Source organism: Myotis myotis, unplaced genomic scaffold, assembly GCF_014108235.1.
Source record: "Myotis myotis isolate mMyoMyo1 unplaced genomic scaffold, mMyoMyo1.p scaffold_m19_p_2, whole genome shotgun sequence".
Taxonomy (NCBI): domain Eukaryota; kingdom Metazoa; phylum Chordata; class Mammalia; order Chiroptera; family Vespertilionidae; genus Myotis; species Myotis myotis.
Window position 1 is genome coordinate 165,436,487 of NW_023416324.1, and position 23,551 is coordinate 165,460,037.

At 39.8% G+C, this 23,551-nt stretch overlaps 1 protein-coding gene across 10 annotated transcripts in view; it reads left to right on the plus strand.

The window, feature by feature from the left end:
* Positions 1-258: 258 nt before the first annotated feature.
* ATP13A3 (ATPase 13A3) overlaps positions 259-23,551 on the plus strand; it is a 108,315-nt gene continuing 85,022 nt past the window's right edge. For 8 of the 10 annotated variants that reach the window (XR_004974422.1, XR_004974421.1, XR_004974424.1 and 5 more), the window contains exons 1-2: positions 259-396; positions 1,162-1,205. The gene's annotated coding sequence lies outside the window, so the exon portion shown is untranslated. Of the gene's footprint in view, positions 397-537; positions 628-1,161; positions 1,206-20,932; positions 20,994-23,551 lie in introns of those variants that run through there. The other 2 variants (XM_036352759.1, XM_036352758.1) reach the window with 2 other exon arrangements.

A 23,551-nucleotide genomic window follows, 5' to 3' on the forward strand; every position in this document is an offset into this window, starting at 1 on the left:
GGCGGGAGGCCGTTGTCAAGAGCTGACCGCCCCCCTCCCCTGCCGGTCTCCCCCTGCCACCCTCCCTTGTTCTCGCTCAGCCCCGGCTGCACGCCGCCGCCGCGGGCGCCGAGGAGGACAGCGCGGACGTCCCTGAGCCCGGCTCGGCCCGGGCCCCGCCGCGGCGCCTCCCTCCCCGCACCCCGAGCCGCAGCGCGTGGCGGCGGCGGCGGCGGCAGCGGCGCCTCGAGCCCGAGCGACCCGCGGCCGCCGGCGCCGGCCGAGGGCGATGGGGCTGGGGTGAGGCGAGGCGGTGCGGCGGCGGCGGCGACAGCGGCGGGCCGCGGCCCCGGCCCCCGGTGGCCACTGGGCTGCTCCAGCCGGGAGGCCGCCGAGGAGACGGCGCTGCGGCGGCCGGTGAGTGGCCCGGGGCTTGCTCTGGGCGCCGGAGGGCTGGGCGAGCGGGGCTGGGAGCGGGTGGATGGCGGTGATGGGGGAGGTTGGAGGAGGCGAATGGGCTTGTCTGTCGGGGGTGCCAGGTGAGCTTATGGTCAGCCCGCTCGAGCCGCAATCGGACATCACTTCTCGGGGAAGGTGTGTGTGTGGCACCGGGAGGGAGTCTGGGACCGTCATGTCGGCCTGGGACAGGTGAGGCGAGGAGGCGGCATCCACGTTGTGGGTGCGAAGGCCTGGTGTGGACGCGCTGCCCGGGGGAGGGCGCGCCGGTGCCGGGGCTCGGGGGTAGGTCGGTGCCCCAGCCCCTGGAGAAAGCTCGGTCGCAGGTGGGGTGTCGGCAGGGCGCTCGACGGGTTTCTGCGGATGCCGGGTTTCTGCGGATGCCGACTCCAGGGATCTCGAGCTCGCCCTTAGCCTCGGAGCAGTAAAGCTCCTTGCTCATCGTCGTGTTTTCCAGAGAAACTGAGCGAGGCCCCGAGAGGAAAAAATGACTTGTGACTTGCCTAAGGCCTCCCTCTCGCTTTGATTCTCCCAGGGAGGACTAGTTAGAAAAACCAGGCCCTTTCCTCCAATACGGAGCTGGCCTTTCCTTCTCCCCGGGAGGCTCATAAGTTAGGTTCTTAGCCCCTCTTTTGGGGGTGGGAGGTGCTGGCCAATGAATGGGATTGGGAATGGACAGTGGCGTCCCCTTTTGTGACAGGTGTTTATTGTTTCCTCTTCCCATAGATCTGACAGAAACATCTTTGGCCCTCGGTGTCTGGACATAGGAGGTATGCATTACTCACACAATTAACTGCTCCTAATCATCAGTGTCTTCGAGCTCCATTTAGTGGTTATATTAGTGCAAAATGAATGGGTATGGAGTCGTAAACCTCGAAACAGAAACCAGCGTTTCCTACACATGATTCTGAACTGAACGAGGAGAACATTTGTGTGTGTAATGACTATTTTAGATCTGTGAGTCAGGAGTTAGAATTTTAAAATGCAGAAACGTTAAGTATTATTGCAAAAATGAACACTGTTTTCTAAAAGCTTTATGGCTAAAGTGAAGGTTTTCTGATTTGATTGTCTTTTGAAGGGTGATCACACAGTAAAAATGTTCTACCTTTGGTTAGAACTCAGACTTTGTACCAGGGCACATGTTTCACTGGAATATAAGTGGCATTCTTTTCTCAAGAGGCTTGTTGCCTGGCTGAATAGGCTACAGTTGCCAAAATAAATGTATGTGGGCATCCCATTCAGGTTTAGCAACGCTTTTTAAAGGCAAATCTGTTCCTGGAAGTTGTTAGAAATAGTAAGCCTATTGAGCCCTGGCCAGTGTCGCTCAGTTGGTTGAAATAGTAAGCCTATTAATAATTGTTTTGGAAATTTACTTTTGCTGCTATCCTTGGTTTTGCATTATCCGCCATTAGACCCCCCCCTCCCCCAGCATTAGATTGTTAAGTGATATTTTTTAAACATTGTTACAACCACCAAGCTTGTTTGGGGTCAAGGGATTGGGTAGGAAAAGTGATGATACTGTTTGGTTGTCTCAATTTATAAGTACACTTAGTACAGTTATAAATAAATAACAATATAAAGTAGTAGTTTATTCTGAAAATAAAGTTGAGATTTTTCAATTTGATGCAGTGTTCAAATAATGTAGTAGGAGGGCTGATTTCTTTGTCCAGGACAATCAGGAAGACTTATTTGGGGTACCTCTGGTACTTAAAAATTTAATTTACAATCTATAATAATAAAAGCATAATATGCTCATTAGACCAGATGACCTTCCGGATGGCCTTCTGGATGACCTTCCAGACTAAGGCATAGCGCCAAGGCAGAGGCAGCTGCCTCAGCAGCGGGGGCTGAGCCCCTTGCACAAATTTTGGAGTCGTAAACTTTGAAACAAACCAGTGTTTCCTGCACATGATTCTGAACTGAACGAGGAGAACATTTGTGTGTGTAATGACCATTTTAGATCTATGAGTCAGAATTTTAAGTTAGAATTTTAAAATGCAGAAACGTTAAATATTATTGCAAATTTTGTACATCGGGCCTCTAGTTGGTTTGATAAGTTTCTACAGAGGAAAATAATTTTATAGTAGTTAGAGCAAAGCCTGGATGTCTAAACAGTATCTTCTGATGAGTTTTCTACTTGGTTCTGGCTTATTAGATATTAGAGCTAAAATACTTCTGTTGGTTTAGTTAGCCATTAATAGTTATCTCATTTAGGTAGCATCAGTTTCCCATCTATGTCATGTTTCCAGAATGAATTTTTATGTGGATAATAAGTGTGTGTTGGCAGCCCTAACCGGTTTGGCTTAGTGGGTAGAACATCAGCCTGCAGACTGAAGGGTCCCAGGTTCGATTTCGGTCAAGGGCATGTACCTTGGTTGCTGGCATATCCCAAGTAGGGGGTGTGCAGGAGGCAGCTGATCAATGTTTCTCATTGATGTTTCTAACTCTCTATCCCTCTCCCTTCCTCGCTGTAAAAAAAATCAATAAAATATATTAAAAAAAAAATGTGTGTTTGCAGCTATAGCATTTTGTAGTAAAGAAAGCATGGACTTGGGAATCAGACCTGAATTTTATTTCTGACTTTCTTAGCTAGTTGTTTGACCAGTGCTACTATATTGAGATACTTATTGAGTAAGCTTACTATATTCTATGTTTTGAATTATACACTTGACATGAAGTGTCTCCCTTAAACTCCATTTTACAGAAGGGGAAACATGTTCAGAGATGTTAGGTTGCCCAGAGTCACATGCACTTAACCTGGTAAACCTAGTACTAGAAACCCCTGGTCACCTACAGTAACAGAGCTAGGATTCTGGCTGTCTTCAAAGTCCCTTATACTCTAAGTTGCTTAACTTCTCTGTTTTTCTTATTCCTTTATTTTTTAGTTAACAAAGAATACTTATACCTCCGAGTTTTGAGGATTAGCTGAGGACATAATGTAAAGAAAGCAATACTCTTCCTGTCACATAATATATAGTAGCTCCTTTCACTCGTCCATTCCATTCACTTCATCAAGATGTGCTTGTATACCATGGTGATTTTGCAACCACTGTGAATATAAGGTCTTAAAATGTGAATATACTTTATTCCTAAGATTTATAGCAGTTCTAAGAAATGGGTTATGGTCAGATATGGGGGCATCCTCTGCAAGTTTGTCTTTACTCTGTATTTTTTCCCAGTGGTCTGGGTGGTGGTGGTGGAAATAAGAACTTTAAGGTGGAAATGACAACAAGGTGACTGTTAATTTCTAAAATCTTGGAAGACAAATAGAATTTCAAAATTAATCTTGATTGCTTGGTTTATCTAAAGCTGGATTCTGTTCATGGGTATAATTGGTAACCTAAACTAACTATATAAGTACTAAGTGGGAGACCTTGTGAAGGGGCCATAAATTGGACAACACTCATAAAAATTTTAAAACAATTGACAGTGGTAAGCTAAAAGAGGATATACAGTGGTGAGCTAAAAGAGGATATGCAGTGTCTGATGTCTATGTGATACATCATTAGAATGTTGGTTCCAGGGGTTCAAACATATTCTGAATGTGCCAGTTAGCTCCTCTGGTTAAATCCAGATAAGAGATAGCTGATGGGCCTTGACTGGTGTGGTTTAGTGATTAGAGCATCCCCCCTGGACCATACCTGGGTTGCATGTTCTCTTCCCTGCCCCTTGGTCAGGGCTTGTGCAGGAGGCAATGTGTGTCCCTCTCCCTGCACCTCTCTCCCTCCTTCCCTTCCACTCTCTCTGTAAAGCAATGGACAAAAAGAGATAGCTGATAGGATTTAGTTTTTTTGTTTTAGAGCATAGTTTGTCTGTTTGAAATGAAACTAACTGGCCTATCAAGAGAGTAAATCTGTAGTCATCAAAAAACCATGTTCTAATTAACTATCCTGGCTTGTGCAGGAAACATGCAAGAGGCAAGGAAGTAATTATTAGAGTCTCACTTGAGTTTTGTTGATCTTCATATTTTGAGAGTAAAGAAATAAGGAAGGATCAGAATTGGGGCACATATTTTGAGATTTAGGTAAAAAAGTAAAAGGTTCTGGGCATATTTAATCTGGAGAAAAACTGGTGGTATTTATAAGGTAGAATGTCCTGAAGTTAACGGTAATAAGTAATTATAAAAGTTATGAGTTAGAAACATTTGTATTAGTAAGATTAAAAATAGATGTAATGTGAAGTGTCATGAAAAATGGTAATTGGACAAAATGATCCTTGTTATAATAGTGAGTTAAAAAATTACTTTATGGTAATCAGTAAGAAGGGGAATAAATGGAATGAAAGAAAGGGAGAGCTGTTCAAATAATCAGATGTCTGAGAATGAGCAAAGTTGAGGATAGGGATTGATGAAGCTTCCATAGAACAGTTCTCCAGAGAACTATCCCAACACCAGATCTAGTAACATCTTTGACCCAAAGGCTCATATTGGGGCCTTTCTTAGGTTTGAGATGGTAAAACATTAACTCAAATAGCAGACTTTAAGACTGCCAATTAAAAAAAGGACTTATGTATCACAAGCTGTCTCCCCAAGGAAAGAGGCCATATTAGACCTTTGGAAACAACTGTGAGGCATGTTCCTTTCAAGGTACAGGTGAAACTGTATCTTTTGCCTCTTCCTATCACCAAAGGTCACTAATACTAGTATGAACTAAGAATGTAAGAAGCACCCTATGTTTGAAGTCTGTTTATATGTGTGAGATGGGATAGATTTAGTTATAATTAATCTCCTAATCAAAATTTCTCTCTTGTTTACTCTCACTTATTCCCTATGGATCTTGTTTTTAAGTGATCTATTGACACTCAGATATTAGTTAGGTAAGAAATTAAATTTCTGGGTAAAAGTGAGTTAACTGTGTAAAGTAGAATTTCCTGATTACATAATATGGAACGTGCTGATGTCTGTAGAATCTTTCTCAGAAATTTTAAATAAAAATAATGATAACTGTTGTGTTATATGAAAGACAGTTCTACCTCAATGATAGCAAGTTAGATTAATTGACTCCTATTTTATTTAGTTTTTCACAAAGGAATTTGTGAGTTGGACATTGAAATAAAGATGTATGGGGTTGGAAAATAATAATGCTGAATTATCATAGATAGGTCATAGACTAGTCCCTTTTTACAGAAAAGGTAACTGATATCTGGAGAGGTAAGTGATGCTACTAAAGTATCTGGAGTTAGAAGCTTCCTCTTAGTTGGGTGTTCTTTTCACCCTTGCCTTTATTTTGTACTCTAGTAATGGCATATCTCAAAACTCTGTGTGTGTGTGTGTTTTATTTATTCCTACTGAGAACCAACTTTTAAGGGTTGCTTTTGATTACTTGATGGACTTCTGTTACATTTTTAGTTATTTAAAAATAGTCATGGGATAACTCCCACATATGTATCCCTGTTTTAATTTTCTTATATTTGTGAAATAGGTTGAAAAAGACATTAGTTATTAGCTTAGTTTGATATAAAGGATAATGATTTGGTTTCTAATTTTTCCTGATTTAAAGAACTGAGTAAAGTGAAATCACCTTTTCAGTGGGGGCTTTGGGCCTGAATTCTCACTTATATTAAAAACCTTGTCAAAATGACCACTGAAACAATTCTTTAGGAAGGCACCAGTTTGAAAAAATGGTTAACTGATATATTGTTTCTCAATTCGCACAGTCAGTTTTTCCTCCAGCTTTTAGAACAGGCTACTTTTTTGGTGAGCTGGACCATAATCAGTCGGCTATGTGAGATACCACTTGACAGGTGAATAGGTCTTTAGATTGGTTGAAAAGCAGAACATTTACTCTCCATCGCATGCTTACTCTGGTGCAAGGACGTAGGGCAGGCACCCTGCCACCATTATTTAAAGTATTTTTCTCTCCCGCTTTTTTTTTTTCCTTTCTTGCAGCACAGATATTTGAATGGGTATAATTAAATGCATATATAATGTGACTTCACACCGTGAATAATGGAAAAAGAAACTAGATATTTATGAAAATCAGCTATCCCCCCAGGGTTATATCACACAAAGAACCTAGCATAATTAAAAGGCGAAGCAATAAAATTGGGAATATTGGGGAACTGTTGATACTTTGTATAATTCTGGGTTGATACTCAGCTACTTTCAGTGTTTTTAAGAGTTGTCCTCCTGCCTGGCTGCTGTGGTTCGGTGGTTGAATGTCAACCCATGAACCAGGAGGTCATGGTTCAATTCTGGGTCAGGGCACATGCCTGGATTGCCAGCTCAATCCCCAGTAGGGAGCGTGCAGCAGGCAGCTAGTTGATGATTCTCTCTCATCACTGATGTTTCTGTCTCTGTCTCCCTCTCCCTTCCTCTCTGAAATAAATTTAAAAAATTGTCTTCCTTACAGCTAACAAAATCTTCATTATTTTGAAAGAACTGTATAAGTTGTTAATGCTTTACATGGAATTAAAAGTGTCTGAACCTAATTATTCTTGGGATAGCACAGTAAAAAAACAGTCTTAGAGATTAAAAATGGCGACAAGAGTAAGTGGATGCTGCACGGACATGATCCCAGGAACAAACTGGAATTATAATTAAAATACAGAAAAACTTCCTGAATAATCAACAGAAAACTTGCAGGAGAGAACCCTGGTACCCGAGGATCGAAAGTGGAGACCGCATAGAGACTGGTAGGAGGGGCTGGCCGGGCACCCACAGACAACAACTGAACTGAAATCTCGGAGAGATAATTCAGCTCTGGGGGGGTTGCCACTGAGAACTCTGGGATCTAACCCCCAAGCTGGGCCCCCCAAGCAGACACACCAAAACTGAGGAGGGTGCCCATATAACATCTGGCTGTGAAAAGCAGTGGAGTACTACCTGCCAGGGAGTAACAGCTGAAAATTCAGGCACCCTCTTAAAGGGCCAACGCATTAAACTCCCTGTGGAGCCACCTACCTGTGCTCCAGAAGAGGGAGGGTGAAGAGGACTGGAGCTGTGAGAGCAGAAGCCAGGACAGGGGACTTGGGGGATAGAGCTCAGAAGGCAGACACCCCAAGTTTCCTGGGCTGAGTCAATCCCTCATGCAGTGGAGGACATCTTTCCCACATAGACATTTGCCTTGCCTGGGGGGAAGACAGTTGACACACGCTATTGGAAAACACCTTGCCCTCAGGCCACTTAAGAGATTAAAAATAACAGTTAGTCTCCAGGCAGAAGCAACTTCCCCACCCTGTTGAAAAAAACTCACACACCTGAGGACCATTGCCTGGCAATCCTATCAGTCTGTAGGCAGAGGGGGTTTCTGGAGGCTTTTGAGTCTTTGCCTGATCTATTTAGTCAGAAACAGCCTTTAACACTGCTCTGCACTAGAGATTGACAGGTATAGAGGATCTACGTAATACATAGTCACAAACCCAAACAGAAAGCCATAATGAGGAGACAAAGAACCCCCAAATGAAAGAACTAGAGCATTCTCCAGAAGAAGAGATAAATGAAGCAGAGATAAGAAATTTACCTGAATCAGAGTTCAGAATAATGATGGTAAAAAATGCTCAACAGCATGAAAAAAGATACAGTTACTATGAAAAAAGAACAGTCTGAGATAAAGAATGACGTAACTCAAATAAAGAACACATTGGAAGGAATACACAGCAGATTAGGGGAAGCTGAGGATTGAATCAGTGAATCAGAAGACAAGAGTTGAAAATATCACTCAATCAGAGAACCAAAAAGAAAAAACAATTGTGAAAACACAGTCTTTTAAAAGACATGGTGGCTAAGGATGCACTGGCAAAGTGCATGGTATATTGGTTAGAATGCAGGTTTCAGAGCCATGGACAAGCCATTTTGAATTCCAGCCTCATCACTTACTGGCTATGCAGTATGGGTCAAGTCATTTACTTTTTTTTTTTTTTAAGTTTTTTCATTTGCTGAATGGAAGTAATAAAACTTACCAGAGTATTGAGAATAAGAGGCTCAGTAAATGGTAATTTAATATTTGTTTTATTAGTAACTAGAGGCCCAGTGCACAAATTAGTGCACAGGTGGGGTCCCTTGGCCTGGTCAGTGATTGGTGCCGATTGGGGCCATCTTGCCCAGTCCCAGTTGGGGCCAATGGGGCTGGCCAGCCGGGGAGGGACCATGGGAGTGCTCCAGGGCGTGTCCGTCTGTCTTGCCCAGTCCCAATCAGCCGGACCCCAGCAGCAAGCTAACCTGGTCTGGTGGTCAGTGCGAGTCATAGTGATTGGTCGAGCGGTCGACCAAATGGTCGACTGATCGGTCAGACACTTAGCATATTAGGCTTTTATATATATACTAGAGGCCCAGTGCACAAAAATTTGTGCACTCGGGGGGGGCGGGGGTAAGGACGGGTCCCTCAGCCCGGCCTGTGCCCTCTCGCAGTCTGGGACCCTTCAGGGGATGACCACCTGCTGGCTTAGGCCCGCTCCCCGGGGGATTGGACCTAAGATGGCAATCAGACATCCCTCTGGCAGCCCGCAGCCCTCAGGGGATGTCCACTTGCCAGCGGGGAGCAGACCTAAACTGCAGTCAGACATCCTTAGTGCTGCTGAGGAGGCAGAAGAGGCTCCCACCACCACCGCTGTACTGGCAGCCATCAGCCTGGCTTGTGCCTGAGCAGAGCTCCTCCCATGTGAGAGCGCCCTGACCACCAGAGGGCAGCTCCTGCATTGAGCGTCTGCCCCCTGGTGGTCAGTGTGTGTCATAGTGACCAGTCATTCCCAGTCTTTCTGCTGTTAGGGTCAGTTTGCATATTACCCTTTTACTATATAGGATAGAGGCCTGGTGCATGGGTGGGGGCCGGCTGGTTTGCCCTGAAGGGTGTCCCGGATCAGGGTGGGGGTCCCACTTGGGTGCCTGGCCAGCCTGGATGAGGGGATGATGGCTGTTTGCAGCTGGTCACACCCCCTTCATGGTGGGGGTCCCCACTGGGGTGCCTGGCCAGCCTGGGTGGGGCTGAGGACTGTTTTCAGGCTGGCTGGTGACTGAAGCTCCCAACTGCTCCATTTTTCTTTTTTTTTAAATTCTGGGATTTATGTACCTTCTGTGGCTGTCACTGGAACTGAGAGCTGGCTTTTGCTCTGAGGCTCGGCTCCAGCTCTGAGACCTCGGCTGCTGAAAGCAGGGATCTGGGTTTGTTGGCTTCTATAATTGAAACACTGTTGCAACTCCAGCTCAGGCCTGGCTGGCTGAAAGCAGGTTTCTGGGGTTTGTTTAGCTTCTATAATTGCAACATTGTTTTTTAGAGTGCTTGCTCAGAGGCCGGCAGCGGCAGGCAGGGAACCTTGGCTTTCTCCATCACTGGGAGCAAGCAAGCCTCCTGTTCGCTTCAGCTGCCTGGCTGCCGGCCTCCATCTTGGTTGGCAGTTAATTTGCATATTGCCCTGATTAGCCAATGGGAAGCATGTCGGAGGTATGGTTAATTACCATGTTTGTCTATTATTAGATAGGACTAGAGGCCCAGTGCATGAATTCATGCACAAGAAGGTCCTGGCCAATTGGGGCCGGCCAGCCTGCAGGAGGTTGGCTGTGGGAGCGCACTGACCACCAGGGTACAGCTCCTTGTTGAACTGCCCCCTGGTGGTCAGTGTGCGTCATAGCTATTGGCCAGTCATCTGGTCGTAATGGTCCCTTAGCCATATATATATATATATATATATATATATATATATATATATACACATACACATATATATATACACACATATACATATATATATTAATTTAACATATTCAAAACAAGTTGTGTGTGTGTGTGAGAGAGGAGTGTGTATGAGGATTGCTTTTTTTTGTTTTGTTGTTAATCCACACCTGAGGATATTTTTTCCATTGATTTTCAGAGAGAGTGGAAGGGAGAGGGATAGACAGAAACATTGATGTGAGAGAGAGACAGACACATGGATTGTTTGTCTCCCACAGGCATCCCAACCAGGGGCTGGGGATCCAGCCTGCAACCGAGGTACGTGCCCCACTGAATTGAACTCAAGACCCTTCAGTCCATAGGCTGATGCTCCAACCACTGAGCCAAACTGGCCAGGGCAAGGATTGCCTTTTTAGTGGAGCAGCAGGCAATAATGACATGATGTTTTATTCAGGCTTTCATAGCAAAAATACCATGATTTTGCATTGTTGATAACAATATCCTTAAAAACTCAAAATGTTAATCTCATGTATCTTTGGTGTACATTTTATGTGTATTTTTTGTGTTTTTGTGTCTCTGGGTGTGTGTGTGTTACATTCTTCCCTCCCCCTTCTCTGTGCTACTGTTACCCATTGTCTCTCTCTCTGACCACATTATAAAATTTAAAAGCATTTTTAATTGTATGTATTCAATAGGACTTTTTATGTACCTTATTTTCATTAATACTGATTAGTGAAATTAATCTTTTCTTTAAAAAGAATTGAAATTTTATTTTACCTCTGTGGCCTTTGGGTTAATTTCCCTTCCTCCTTTCTTCCCTCCCCTCCCCTCCCTCCCTCCCTCCCTCTCACCAGAAGATATTTCCCCATGCTTTTTAGAGAGAGTGGAAGGGTGGGAAGGAGGAAGAGAGAGAGAGAGAGAGAGAGAGAGAGAGAGAGAGAGAGAGAGAGAGAGAAACATCGATGCGGGCAAGAGACACATTGATTGGTTGCCTCTTGCACGAGTCAGACCCGGCTGGGGATAAAATCAGCAACCCACATACTTGCCCTTGACCAGGAATTGAACCTACAACCCTTTGATGTGCATGCTGATGCTCTAACCACTTAGCAACACTTGCCAGGGCTGTGTTGATTTCTTTAAAACATAGGTTACTGGTTCTTCATAGATCCAAGATTTTTATTCATCTCTAGATTATGCTTGAGCTTCTTAAGGCATCAGATTTTTGAGCTTATTTATAATTAACTTTTGTCTGTAATTTCCTAAAGTTTCTCTTTAAAAATTCTTTTTCCTTATATTTTCTCAAGCAGAAGAGATGGAATTCTTATTTAAATGCCAATTATAATAATACTAGAGGCCCAGTGCACAAAAACTCGTGCACCGCGGCAGGGGGTGGGGGAATCCTCAGTCCGGCCTGCCCCCTCTTACAGTCCGGGAGCCCTCAGGGGATGTCCTACTGACGGCGTAGGCCTGCTCCCCGCCGTCTGGCCTCCCTCTGTGAGAGGTGACCAGGCCGATCAGGGGAAGGTGCCACCCCCATCACCCTGCTGCTATTGCCACTGCCGGCCACTGGCCCTCCTCGGCTCTTGCAGCCACCGCGGCTGCTTGCCCTCCTCGGCCCTCACAGCCCCTGTGGCTTTGTCTGGAAGGATGTCCAGAAGATGTCTGGTCTATTTGGTCTAATTAGCATATTACCCTTTTATTAGTATAGATAATTTAGTTTGCTAAGTAAAATCTAAAGTACTACAGGTAAGTAGCCTACTGGTGTCTGGAGCACTTAATTATTTCAAAGACTAGAATAACCTACCAAATTCTTAGTTAAAATAAAATTTTATTTCATGGATACTTTTGATATTGAAATAGGCTTTTTATAGTTACCACTGTCTTATAGTCAGTTGATGAATAATTTTGAGCTAACCCATGGTTGTTTTCTGTCCATTTTTTGGTAAGGAGAAGAATATAATAACCTGCTTCATTTAGTCAGGTTCAAAAGCATCTTAGTGTGTTGTTTCCTTTGAATCCTTTCTTGTCTCTGGTGCAGCCCATTGTGAATGACCCTGATGTTCCACTAAAAGTTGTGGCAGTTACAATTATTGTAATGCATAAGAGTTATGATCCTATTGGTCATAAGGAAGTTTAGGGCCTCTTGGTTATGCCCTTAGAATTGTGTTGGCGCATCTAACTGTTCAAAACTTTTTTAGTTGCTGTATGTGTCAAGCACTGGGCTAGACTCTGGGTATGTATTGATTAATGAGTTCTGCCATCCTAGAAAATGTGCTGCTGCATTGCACAAGTCTAGAGGACATCATTTACATTGTATTCTTTGGAATGTGGCCCTTTGGTCTGGCCTTGGGTCTCTTTCAGTTGGAAAATGTTCAGAATCTCCATTGAGTACAAGTTAATCTATATCTTTTTCATGTTAAATAAGGCCCTCATCATAATCTGATCCTGTCCCATATTTTTGTGTGTGGTATAGATGCTATTTTATTTTTATATGTCTTTATTGATTTCAGAGGAGAAGGGAGAGGAAGAGAGATAGAAACATCAATCATGAGAGAGAATCACTGATCGACTGCCTCCTGCATGCCCCCCCCCGCCCCCCACTGGGGATCGAGCCCACAATCCGGGTATGTGCCCTGACTGGTAATTGAACTGTGACCTCCTGGTTCACAGGTTGATGCTCAACCACTGACCCACACCGGCTGGGCTATTTTATTTTCTTATTTATTTTTTAAATGAATTTATTGGAGTGACATTGATTGATTCAGAAAAGCACACAGGTTTCAAGTGTACAATTCAGTAAAACATCATCTGTACACTGCATTATGTGTCCACCACGCCAATCAAAGTCTCTTTCCATTCCCATTTATCCCCCGGGGACCCTTTGCCCACCTCCACATACCCTCACCCCCTTTCCCTCTGGCTATCATCACACTGTCTGAGTCTATGTATTATGTATATATGTTTTCTGGTTAAGCCCTTCATCTTCTTTCATCCAATTCCCCAAGCCCCCTCCCCTCTGACAGCTGTCAGTTAGTTCCATGTATCCATGCTTCTGTTTCTATTTTGTTCGTCAGTTTATTTTGTTCGTCAGATTCCACATATAAGTGAGGTCATATGGAATTTGTCTTTCTCTGACTTTATTTCTCTTAGCATAATAATCTTTTTTCTTTTTTTAGCTCCATTTCTGGGCTTTCCCCAGAGGCTACCCTGTGTTCTAAACAGTTTAAGTAACTTGTATTCCTGACATTTTCTAGGATTTCTCACTCAGTACTTCTGCATGGTAATTCCTCTGCTTGGATTACATCCCTCAGTTATTTCCCCTCTTTTGACTGCTTTTTTGCTTGAAGTACTTCACACCTTCACGTTCTCCAAAGTCTTTTCTGTCCTCTCTCCTCCTCTCCCTCCCCTGTTCCTCTCCCTGCTCCCATGATACCTACTTTATTGCAGCACTCATCCATTTTGTGTGATATATGTTTGCTTCCTTGCCAGACTTGTGTTTTAGAATTGGCTCCTTGAGGTTACACATTTAATCTGTGTAATCTCCAGCATTTAGCACAGAATTTGGCACATGAAGACAGTGACATTCTAACAAATGACTTTCTATGAAATCACAAGTGGTGATTTTTGCTAGAATGCTGATTGATTATTTACAGACTTATTTTGTTGTAGTAGGATACTTGGTCAACATTTTGGTTTTCTCGATTAATTTCCCTTTTCCTAAATCAAGCAATAATCTGGAGTTAGATTTCAAGATTCTACTTAGTGAGGATAAAGGCACTGTTTTAAGTTCATTGGTGAACATGTTGGTGAAACTTTCTGTCCATAGTAGTGAAAAATTGACTGTAACGTAACTTTTTACAAAAATTAAACATAACTTTTCAATCCAAGAAGAACAGGTGATCCATAAGGTCACTGTAGCACCAGTTCCATCTCTGTTTCTGCCAGTAGCTCTCACTGCTGCTACTGTGCAGGAGTGGATGAAGTTAAAAAGTGGAACACTTCAGGGAACTAAGTCAGGAAGATTTCCAGACTCTTATGGGTCATCCTGTAAGTGGAACTATGCCCACTCCTCACATCTGCTCCATACTGTATTTTATTTTGTTACTTACGTTACAGAATAGTGAGAAGCTAGGAAAATTCCAGGGCAGGAGGAATAGGGAAACTGAGACAAGGAAATTAAATAAAGCCAAACAGTTTAGGCAGCTTGCAGCCAGTTTGCAGCAGAGCCTTATCTTGAGAACAAATGGCTAATACTTCTCCTCAATAACCATAGAATACAGGAAGGGAGGGGGAGTTCTAATGCCTCTTCTCCCTAACCATAGAATATATAGCATAAATCACCCTGGAACTGCCAAGGCAGCAGGAGGAGAGGGAAGGAGAGAAGGGAGAGTTTATCTCACCCACTAAACAAAGAAGGAAAGAAGAAGGAGTTTTCATCTCATTGTTTAAACAGAGAAGCCAGCAGTCTTGGGGCTTGTCAAGATAAAATCGTCAAATGCTTCTCATAAATTCTGGGAGAGCCATAAATAAAGTAAAAGGATGACCTCAAGATCTAGTCTGTACCTAGATATTCAACCTATCTTCGACTTTTAAACCTATAGACAACAGAAAAGTATAAAAAGTCAAACCTCTACCAGGCAGCACTTCTCAGACTAGCTGGGAAGCCCATCTGTACTTCTTAAGCCAGAAATACTTTGATAAAATTTGTTTGCCTTGCTTCTTTAATACATTTATTTGCTTTATTTTTTAAATAAATTTGCTTTACTACACCACCACCATCTGAGGTCACTCATTTGAATTCTTTCTCAGGAGACTGATAAGAACCGAGGAGGGGACAGCCCTCTCTCTTCAACTCAGGGGGTTGTCAGATAACACCTTTTCTAGTGTTTCTGGTGCCTACAACATTTAGAGATGTATCTTCGGTATGGGTTAAGAGGGAGTGTAGGATGACTTCCAAATTCCTGGCATGGGTTTTTAGGCAAATTGTATTCATTAAGTAGAGAAAATTGGTGGTTGGTTGTGGTGGGAGGAAAGATAAAATGAACCTAACAAACCCATACGGTAGATCTTTGAATCTGTATATCTGGGGCTCATGAGATCAGTGCTGAAAGAACTGATTGGTAGTTGCCACAGTAGATAGGTTAATAGTGCCATCTTTGGGCCCTGGTGGTGTTACAAAGAGAGAAAGCCTGGAGAAAATTAATAGTTAAGAAGTGGGCAGAGGAAGTGGAGGTTTGGGGAATATTAAAAATTAAGAAGCAGGCAGAGGAAGTAGAAGCTTCCTACCTGACTACCTGCTGCACAACCCAGGCTAGCTTAATATGACGTATAATTCAGCTCTATTGTGGGAGTATAAAGGTCATTCATGGGTCATTTTGGGAGCCTAGTCACTACTTTCTTATGAAATAGCTAAAAGCAGGATGTAGCTTAGATGAAACTGTTACTGCTGCTGGCGGATGACCATCCTGATGCAGTGGTCACTGTGCATGCACATGCTCAAAGTTGGTCTCAACTGTTCATAGCATCGTCTATTTTAGTTGAGTAAAGTGCATTCTTGGTAGTCAGCTCTGAGTTTAAATTGTTAATTAAATTAAACTATTAAAAAAGATTCCATAGTAGTTGCATATTGAAACAGAGAGTAATAGTGTAAACAGGTATGTAAAAAAAATAGAGCAGCAAAGTAGAGAAGGGCCAGGATGAGAGGAGGGGTGGGGGTAGGGGATAGGGTAGAGAAAAGAGGAGAGAAGAAAAAAAGAACAGAAGAAAACTTTCAGGAGAATTATACTTCTAAGTCTTCTGTATGTCTAGGAGTTCTACATAGATCCCAGAGATGTTCAGTTTTTTTATTAATAGCAAACCCCAAAATAATTTTTTTCATTACTCAGCATGGTTTACTTCAGGATTATTATGTTTGCAAGAAAGAAAAATCAATTTTATTCATGATCTATATTACAGTATGCTTCACATTTCATTTTTCCAGACCTTATGAAGACCTAAACACAAAGAAGCACAAAATCACTAGTAAACTATTCTGCACAAAAAGTACAATCCTACAGATTTACAATTATAAATGATAGGCACTAAGATCAACTTTTAAAAATTATGTTTCCTAGCCAGTTTGGCTCTTGAAGAGAGCATCGGCCCACAGACTGAAGGGTATCACCAGGTTCAATTCTGGTCAAGGACATGCACCTCCGTTGCAGGCTCAATTCCTAGCCAGTCAGGGCACAGGGCGCATGCGGGAGGCAACCAGTCTCACATCAATGTTTCTCTCTGTCTTTCCCCCTCCTTCCCACTATCTAAAAATCAATGGAAAATGTCTTTGAGTGAAGATTACCAACAAAGACAAATTATGTTAATTAGCCCTTTTCAACTTTACCCCTTTTTCCCAGTTTGAAACCCACCCATGTTGACTCAGCATAGGAAGAAAGTACAAAGGCCTTAGCATCTGCGTTTAACAAATGTTTTAAAAATCCAGCATTTATAATTGCTATTAAAGAGGATAATGGTCTTGCTCATGGTACAACCATTATAGAAATCTGAACTTTCTCATTTTCTGTGGTCATTGTGTAATAAGGACTTTTTAACAAATCAATATAGTTGGGTAATGTGCCAACCATAATAATAATAACTGACATTTATACAAGGACTTTTAGTTTACAAAACATTTCTACAGGCATTATCTACTTTACTTACTATTTCCAATCAATATTGCCTTTTCAAAACAGGGAAAAAAATCTTCACTTAATCAATCAAGATTAGCATTTTTCATATTCCCTAGAAAGTCAAGCATGGAGGGACTTTATATCAGAAAGTTTTACCAACAAATTAAGGCATGAAATGCAGACAGCAGCATCTTTCAAGGGTCTGTTTTCCAAAAATACATTTGAAAGCCAAGTGGAAAGTATGAATCTTAGAATAATGAATGTTTAAATTTCAAATACCGTCTTTTATTTTTATTTTTTTAAAAATATTTTTTATTGATTTTCTTAGAGGAAGGGAGAGGGTTAGAGAGTTAGAAACATTGATGAGAGAGAAACATCAATCAGCTGCCTCCTGCACACCCCCTACTAGGGATATGCCCACAACCAAGGTACATGCCCTTGACCGGAATCGAACCCGGGACCCTTCAGTCCGCAGGCCGACGCTCTATCCAATGAGCCAAACTGGTTAGGGCTCAAATACTGTCTTTTAAATTGCCAATAGAAATGTCTAGTTACTAGGCATTTGGATTGATAGCATTATAGTTTAGAAGAAGTGTCACTAATTTGCATTAGAATGGAATAAACATTGATTTATATATTAACAAAAAAACACACCTCATTTTATACCTGAATTTAAAAGTGTAATTTTAGTTCGAGGAGTTAGGTTCACTTATGAATTTGGTTTGTTTATTCAAGCTGTTATTAGAACTCTTGATTTGAGAGTTCCTATTGTATTAGATGCCCATGCCACACAATTTCTTTTGTGCTTGTTTGAAAATACCCTTGTTTGTTTCAACTAGGTTATTTTACTCTTGCCCCCAAAGGAAAAAAAATAGCACAAAAGTTTTACCTATTTCATAAGTCTAACAATGCAGAGGAATTTGAAGAAATGGTTAATGGTAGCATGTATGTATAGGTACAAGTGACATGAATTTCTAATTAGGTTTGTTGGATCAAAGTTTATGGGGATCTTAAATTTTAATTAATATCAGTTGGTTTTCCAAAAAGGTGCACTCCTGACATCAACATTTCATGAGTGCTTTTTTGTTTTGCCAGGTATGGGCAGGTAATGTTTTATCATGTAATTTTATACTTCATCTTGTTTTCTTATAGGTTCATGAGCTTTTTAATTGTTACTGTTCTCCCTTGCTCCACAATATTGCAAGATCCCTAAATTCTAGTATCAGACAATTGTGAATTTGGGAGTAATCTATAGTATAAAGGGAATAATAATGTACCTGTTTTTCTGTCCCTCCCCATTGTCATTTGTTTTGTGTTCATTGTGTGTCTTACATTTCTATTGAGACACATGAAACAGGCTCTCTTAATATAGAAAACTCACACTTTTCCATATTAGTACCTCCAATGGGTCTAAAAAAAATCTTCTGTAACTTATCCTTAACCACACTTGATCAGCAGTTGCTCTGTGAAGACTGGAGCAAATTGTCTGCCTCTCTCCTTACCAGTGTTGGAATGTCACCTACTGGTGGAAGAGTGTAACAGCAGGTTATATACAAAGGCAGTACTTGCCTAGGTAAAAAACTTTCATGGTTGGGTTGCAACACATGAATTATTACAACTGCCTCATTTTAGTGAAGAAGTTGAAACCAAGACATCTGAAGGAACTTGCAAATAGTCATGTTAAATTGTCATTTAAAGACAAGTTAGAGCTGATTCTAGAGTTCTCTGCTTTTTACATTTGTTTTTGTTTTGTATTATGTATTTTGGGGTAAAGATGTATATCTCCTGTTCCTAATATGGTAATGAATATGGCATATATGTTCACTTAATGCTTATAGATGAATTAATTTGATAAAATAATTTCAAATTTGCTGCTACTGTACTTATGCTGTGTCACTGGCTAGTACTTCTCAGTGGGGCCAAAATGTGTTAGGAATATAAAAAGAACTATAAACAGCTAGCTGTAGCTTACTAGAAATATACTTCTTAAAGGAATCTTCAAAATGACTACTTGCCTAGAGTGGTCACTTCGTAAGTTATATAAATGTCTAATCATTATATTGTACACCTGAAACTAATGTAATATTATATATCAACTATAATTGAAAAATAAAAAAAAATTTAAACACACTTGCCTGGGCTAAAGTAACTTAATTAAGAGTGAGATCCAGAGAATCTGGAGAATAGTCTGGTAGAGCACCGTGAAGTGCTTTGGAGATTCTACAAGTCCAGACCCAAGGATGACCATGCATTGTAGAATTAGAAGTTAATTTTTTAAAAATATTATTACATCCCTGCCAGGCATGGCTCAGTGGTTGACCTGTGAACCAGGAGGTCACGGTTCGATTCCCGGTCAGAGTACATGTCCAGGTTGTGGGCTTGATCCCCAGTGGGGGGCGTGCAGGAGGCAGCTGATAAATGATTCTCTCATCATTGATGTTTCTCCCTCTCCCTCTCCAAAATCAATAAAAAATTATTACATATACATGGTTAAAGCATTCAAAAAGCACTAAAGCTTCTCCCTCACTTCTACCCAAACACACTATTCCCACTGGTAGCCAAGTTTATAACTCTTAATGTTCTTAATATTGATTTCTGTGACAGATAATTGCATTATCTTTCCTAATTATAACTTTTTTTGTTATAACTATCACATTGTTTTGTAACATACAAAAAAGTATAAGTATACAAAGACTACACCTTACAAATGTAAATACAGTCTTGCTTTGGTGTATGTTGGGTACAATGGTCTTCCTTAAGTCTAAACACAGAAACAAAAGCATGTATTATAAGAGAAAGTCCAAGATGGGAAGTGATAAAATGGGTATTGAGTGGAGCTTTGTTAAAATTTAGCTGGTATCCCTGTAAAATTTCCATGTATTCATTAAATTATATTATGTCATTCTTATTGTTAGAAGCTGACTTGAAGTAGTAAGTTTGTCCTCATAAAGAGTTATCACAATTTTGGTTACTGTAATTGGGAGATTGGCCCCCCCCCCACTTTTATACATATATTTGTATAGATAATTAAAATTGGAGTGGTTTAATGAGCAGAGTAGGGATTGTATATGTATTAGGGTACTTTTATTCCAATTGTGAAGGCAGAACTGCTTTTTTTGACAATGAAATATTGAGAATGCTAACTGCTGTTTATTACTTCAGGATCTTTAAAAACATCTTTTGCTGAGTGGTCCTTAAAAGATGGATTTATCAAATTTTTATTTAACATGGGTAGGTTTGTTTAATGCTCAGAAAAAAAAAATGTAGAACTACAAAACAAAGTGGGAGGATTCATTCTCTTTCAACAATACGTAGTGGCCCAAAAGTCTTAGTTCAGTTTTAATTTTTAAAACTCTGGAGGTATATGGTAAAGACTCTAAAAAAAATGTCATTTGAGAATTTTTTTATACTAATTTATTTAGTTTTGTGATTTTTGAATGAATACATTTTTATTTTACTTCAGTCTTGTTGAAGTTGGCAAATATTAACTGAAGTAAATTAAAAATACATTATTCAGAACTGCTTTGCTTGAAGTTTTACTTGAGTTATAGATCGTTCTCTAAGTTACCTTGTGAAATTACTTATTTTGGAATTCTTGGAAAATACATTGAATATCCTTAAAGAAAACCCTCCACACACATATTATTATAATACTATCGGTACAGCTAATAAGGAATTCAGGTTTTGAAGCAAAGGTTTAGAGATTTGGGGGTTTCTATTCCTATTGAGACCAGCTCATCTTGTTTTAGGAAATGAGATATGACTAACTCTTATCCTAGGTTAAAGATGTACTTAAATGGTTAAGCCATTTAAATGGTTCCTAGTAACTATATAATGGGAATAATAAGTAAACTTAAAAAAATTAGTATTAGATTTAGTGATATTTGTTTCTGATAGCTTCACCTTTTTTCTGTGCTGTTTTCACCCACAAAAAAATCAAGTTCATTGTAAATGCAAGGAAGGGTTTGGTTAAGCACAATAGCCTATAAGCTCCTTGCTATTTAGATAACATCAAGGCTCAGGCATGCACTGTGGAGTTGGGACTTTAAGTAATAGGAGCTCTACCAGTGGTAGTCAGATGGCAGAAAACCCATTTAAAATTAGGGAATTAAAAAATCCTAAATTTTAATGTCTTATTTTAGAAGTAGTTCAAAAAGAACCAAAACAAATATTTGACAGAAAATTCTCATTTGAACAGATTTTTATGCTTAGTTTTATTTTATTAAGAGCCAGCTTTTGAAAGCTCTGCTAACGTCAGCAATTGGAAGGAATAATTATAGTGCAATTGGTAAGAAAAATTTCTTTGTTTACTATGATATAGAAAGTGACTTGATTAAAAATGCATTCCAACAAACCACCGAAGTTATATTTCTATAAGTTAAATGGATTTTAGAAGTTTGATATTAATGCTTCAGATGTCCTAATTAGATATATGGTAGGATAGTATTTAAAATGTATTTTTCATCTTGATAAATCAGTATGTTTTAAAATGTGTTTATATAGATTTGTGTTTTTGTAGAGTCATAGAAATGTTAAGGGATCTCTAGGTACGTTTTTAAAATTTAGATATACATTTATAATGTGTATATGTTTTAAATGTAAACTTGGAATTGTCTCATTAGGTTTTACTAAGTTTATGTAAAAGGTGAGTTCTTAGTAATTTCCTATGAGGTATAATATGTTTAAAGAGAATAATAATTGGTGGTTTTTAGAGCAACTTTTTATTTAAATTATTTTTAATATTTCAATTTTGGTAAAATTGGGTAAGAGTTAAAGAATTTTACCTTTAAAAGGAAGCTAAATTTCAGAGAAATAACACTTGTAAAAGAGTAAGGAGATAATTTGGTCAAGAATTGTGTTTTTAAAAGTATGAAAATAGATTGTTATGGGCAGTGCACATTTAAAATAATTGGAAATTTTTTTGTTTTGGTCAGACTGTAGAAGATGAAAATATAGTTATGTTAGATTAAGGTGAACTTTTGTCATATATTTGAAGAAAAGGTTCTAGTTATAAATACATGGACTAAATGAAAACACTGAATTTTTAATGGCAATTCTTTTTCTAAAATCATAAAAAGCACGAGTATTTATCTACTAATAGATTCTACAGTAAAAAATTGGGGTTTACAAAAGTTGGGAAGCATGTCTATATTTCTAGGCAATGGATAAAAAAACAAGACCAAAGACTAGTTAGATTCAAAACCAGCAGTATGAGTTTATAGATAATGCCTGGTACATAATAGGTTGAGTCAGTTATTTCAGATTTATAGAGGCAGAGTTCTCAAGATTTATGGCCTTTGGTGCTAAGAATGAAAATTTTCTTCTGTTTAAAAGCTTGAGATGGCTGCTTTTATTGATTAAAAAACTTTATATTATGGATAATTTCTACATACTGAAAAGTAGGTTAGTATAATGAACTGTCATGTACCTATTACTCAGCTTTTAACTTGGCTTTAACAGTATTCATGGCCATACCCTGACCAATAAAGATAAGTTAAAAGAAAATTTTTTTTGAAGTAAGGTTTTTCAAACCTGCAGAAAAGTTGATGTATAAGTGTAAAGTTGTTCATTACATTCCTTAATTGTCCTTCTGATATGTGTAGAGTCTGTAGTGATGTTTTCTGTCTTATTCCTGATATTATTTGTGTCTCTCACCCACCTCCTTCTCTTTGAGTCTAACTAGAAATTAGAAATCATCAATTTTATTGATCTCTAAGAACCAGCTTTTTATTTCATTGATTTTTTTCTCTCTCAATTTTTCTGTTTCTTATTGCATTGATTTCTACTCTGAATTTTATTATTTCCCTGTAGTGCCTTCTCTAGGTATACTTTGCTGTTTTCTACTTTCTTAAGGTAAAGCTGATGTCATGATTACAGACCTTTCTTTTCAGATACTGGGAAGTAGTGCTATGAATTTTCTAACTACTGTATTAGTGGCATTCCACAAACTTTAATGTTAATTTTCAATATGTTAATCTTCATTTTTGTTCAGCTTGGAATACTTTGTATTTCATTTCACTTGATTTCTTTGACTCAGATTTTCAGAAGAGTATTATTTTGTTTCTAAATATTAAGGCTTTTCTACTTATGCTTCTGTTTTTATCTTCTAATTTAAGTACATTTTATTCAGAACATACTTTGTTTTGTTTTTTTTTCAAAGTCTTTTTTTTTTAAATCTTTATTGTTCAGATTATTACATTTGTTCCTCTTTTTTCCCCCCATAACTCCCCTCCTCCCAGTTCCTGCCCCACCCTCCGCCCTCACTCCCCACCCACTGTCCTCATCCATAGGTGCACGATTTTTGTCCAGTCTCTCCCCGCATCTCCCACACCCCTTTCCCCCCCAGGAATAGTCAGTCCATTCCCTTTCTATGTCCCTGATTCTATTATAATCAACAGTTCATTCTGTTGATCAGATTATTTATTCACTTGATTCTTAGATTCACTTGTTGATAGATGCATATTTGTTGTTCATAATTTGTATCTTTACCTTTTTCTTCCTCTTCCTCTTCTTAAAGGATACCTTTCAGCATTTCATATAATCCTGGTTTGGTGGTGATGAACTCCTTTAGCTTTTCCTTATCTGTGAAGCTCTTTATCTGACCTTCAATTCTGAATGATAGCTTTGCTGGATAAAGTAATCTTGGTTGTAGGTTATTGGTATTCATCACTTTGAATATTTCTTGCCATTCCCTTCTGGCCTGCAAAGTTTCTGTTGAGAAATCAGCTGACAGTCGTATGGGTATTCCCTTGTAGGTAACTGAGTTTCTTTCTCTTGCTGCTTTTAAGATTCTCTCTTTATCTTTTGCTCTTGGCATTTTAATTATGATGTGTCTTGGTGTGGTCC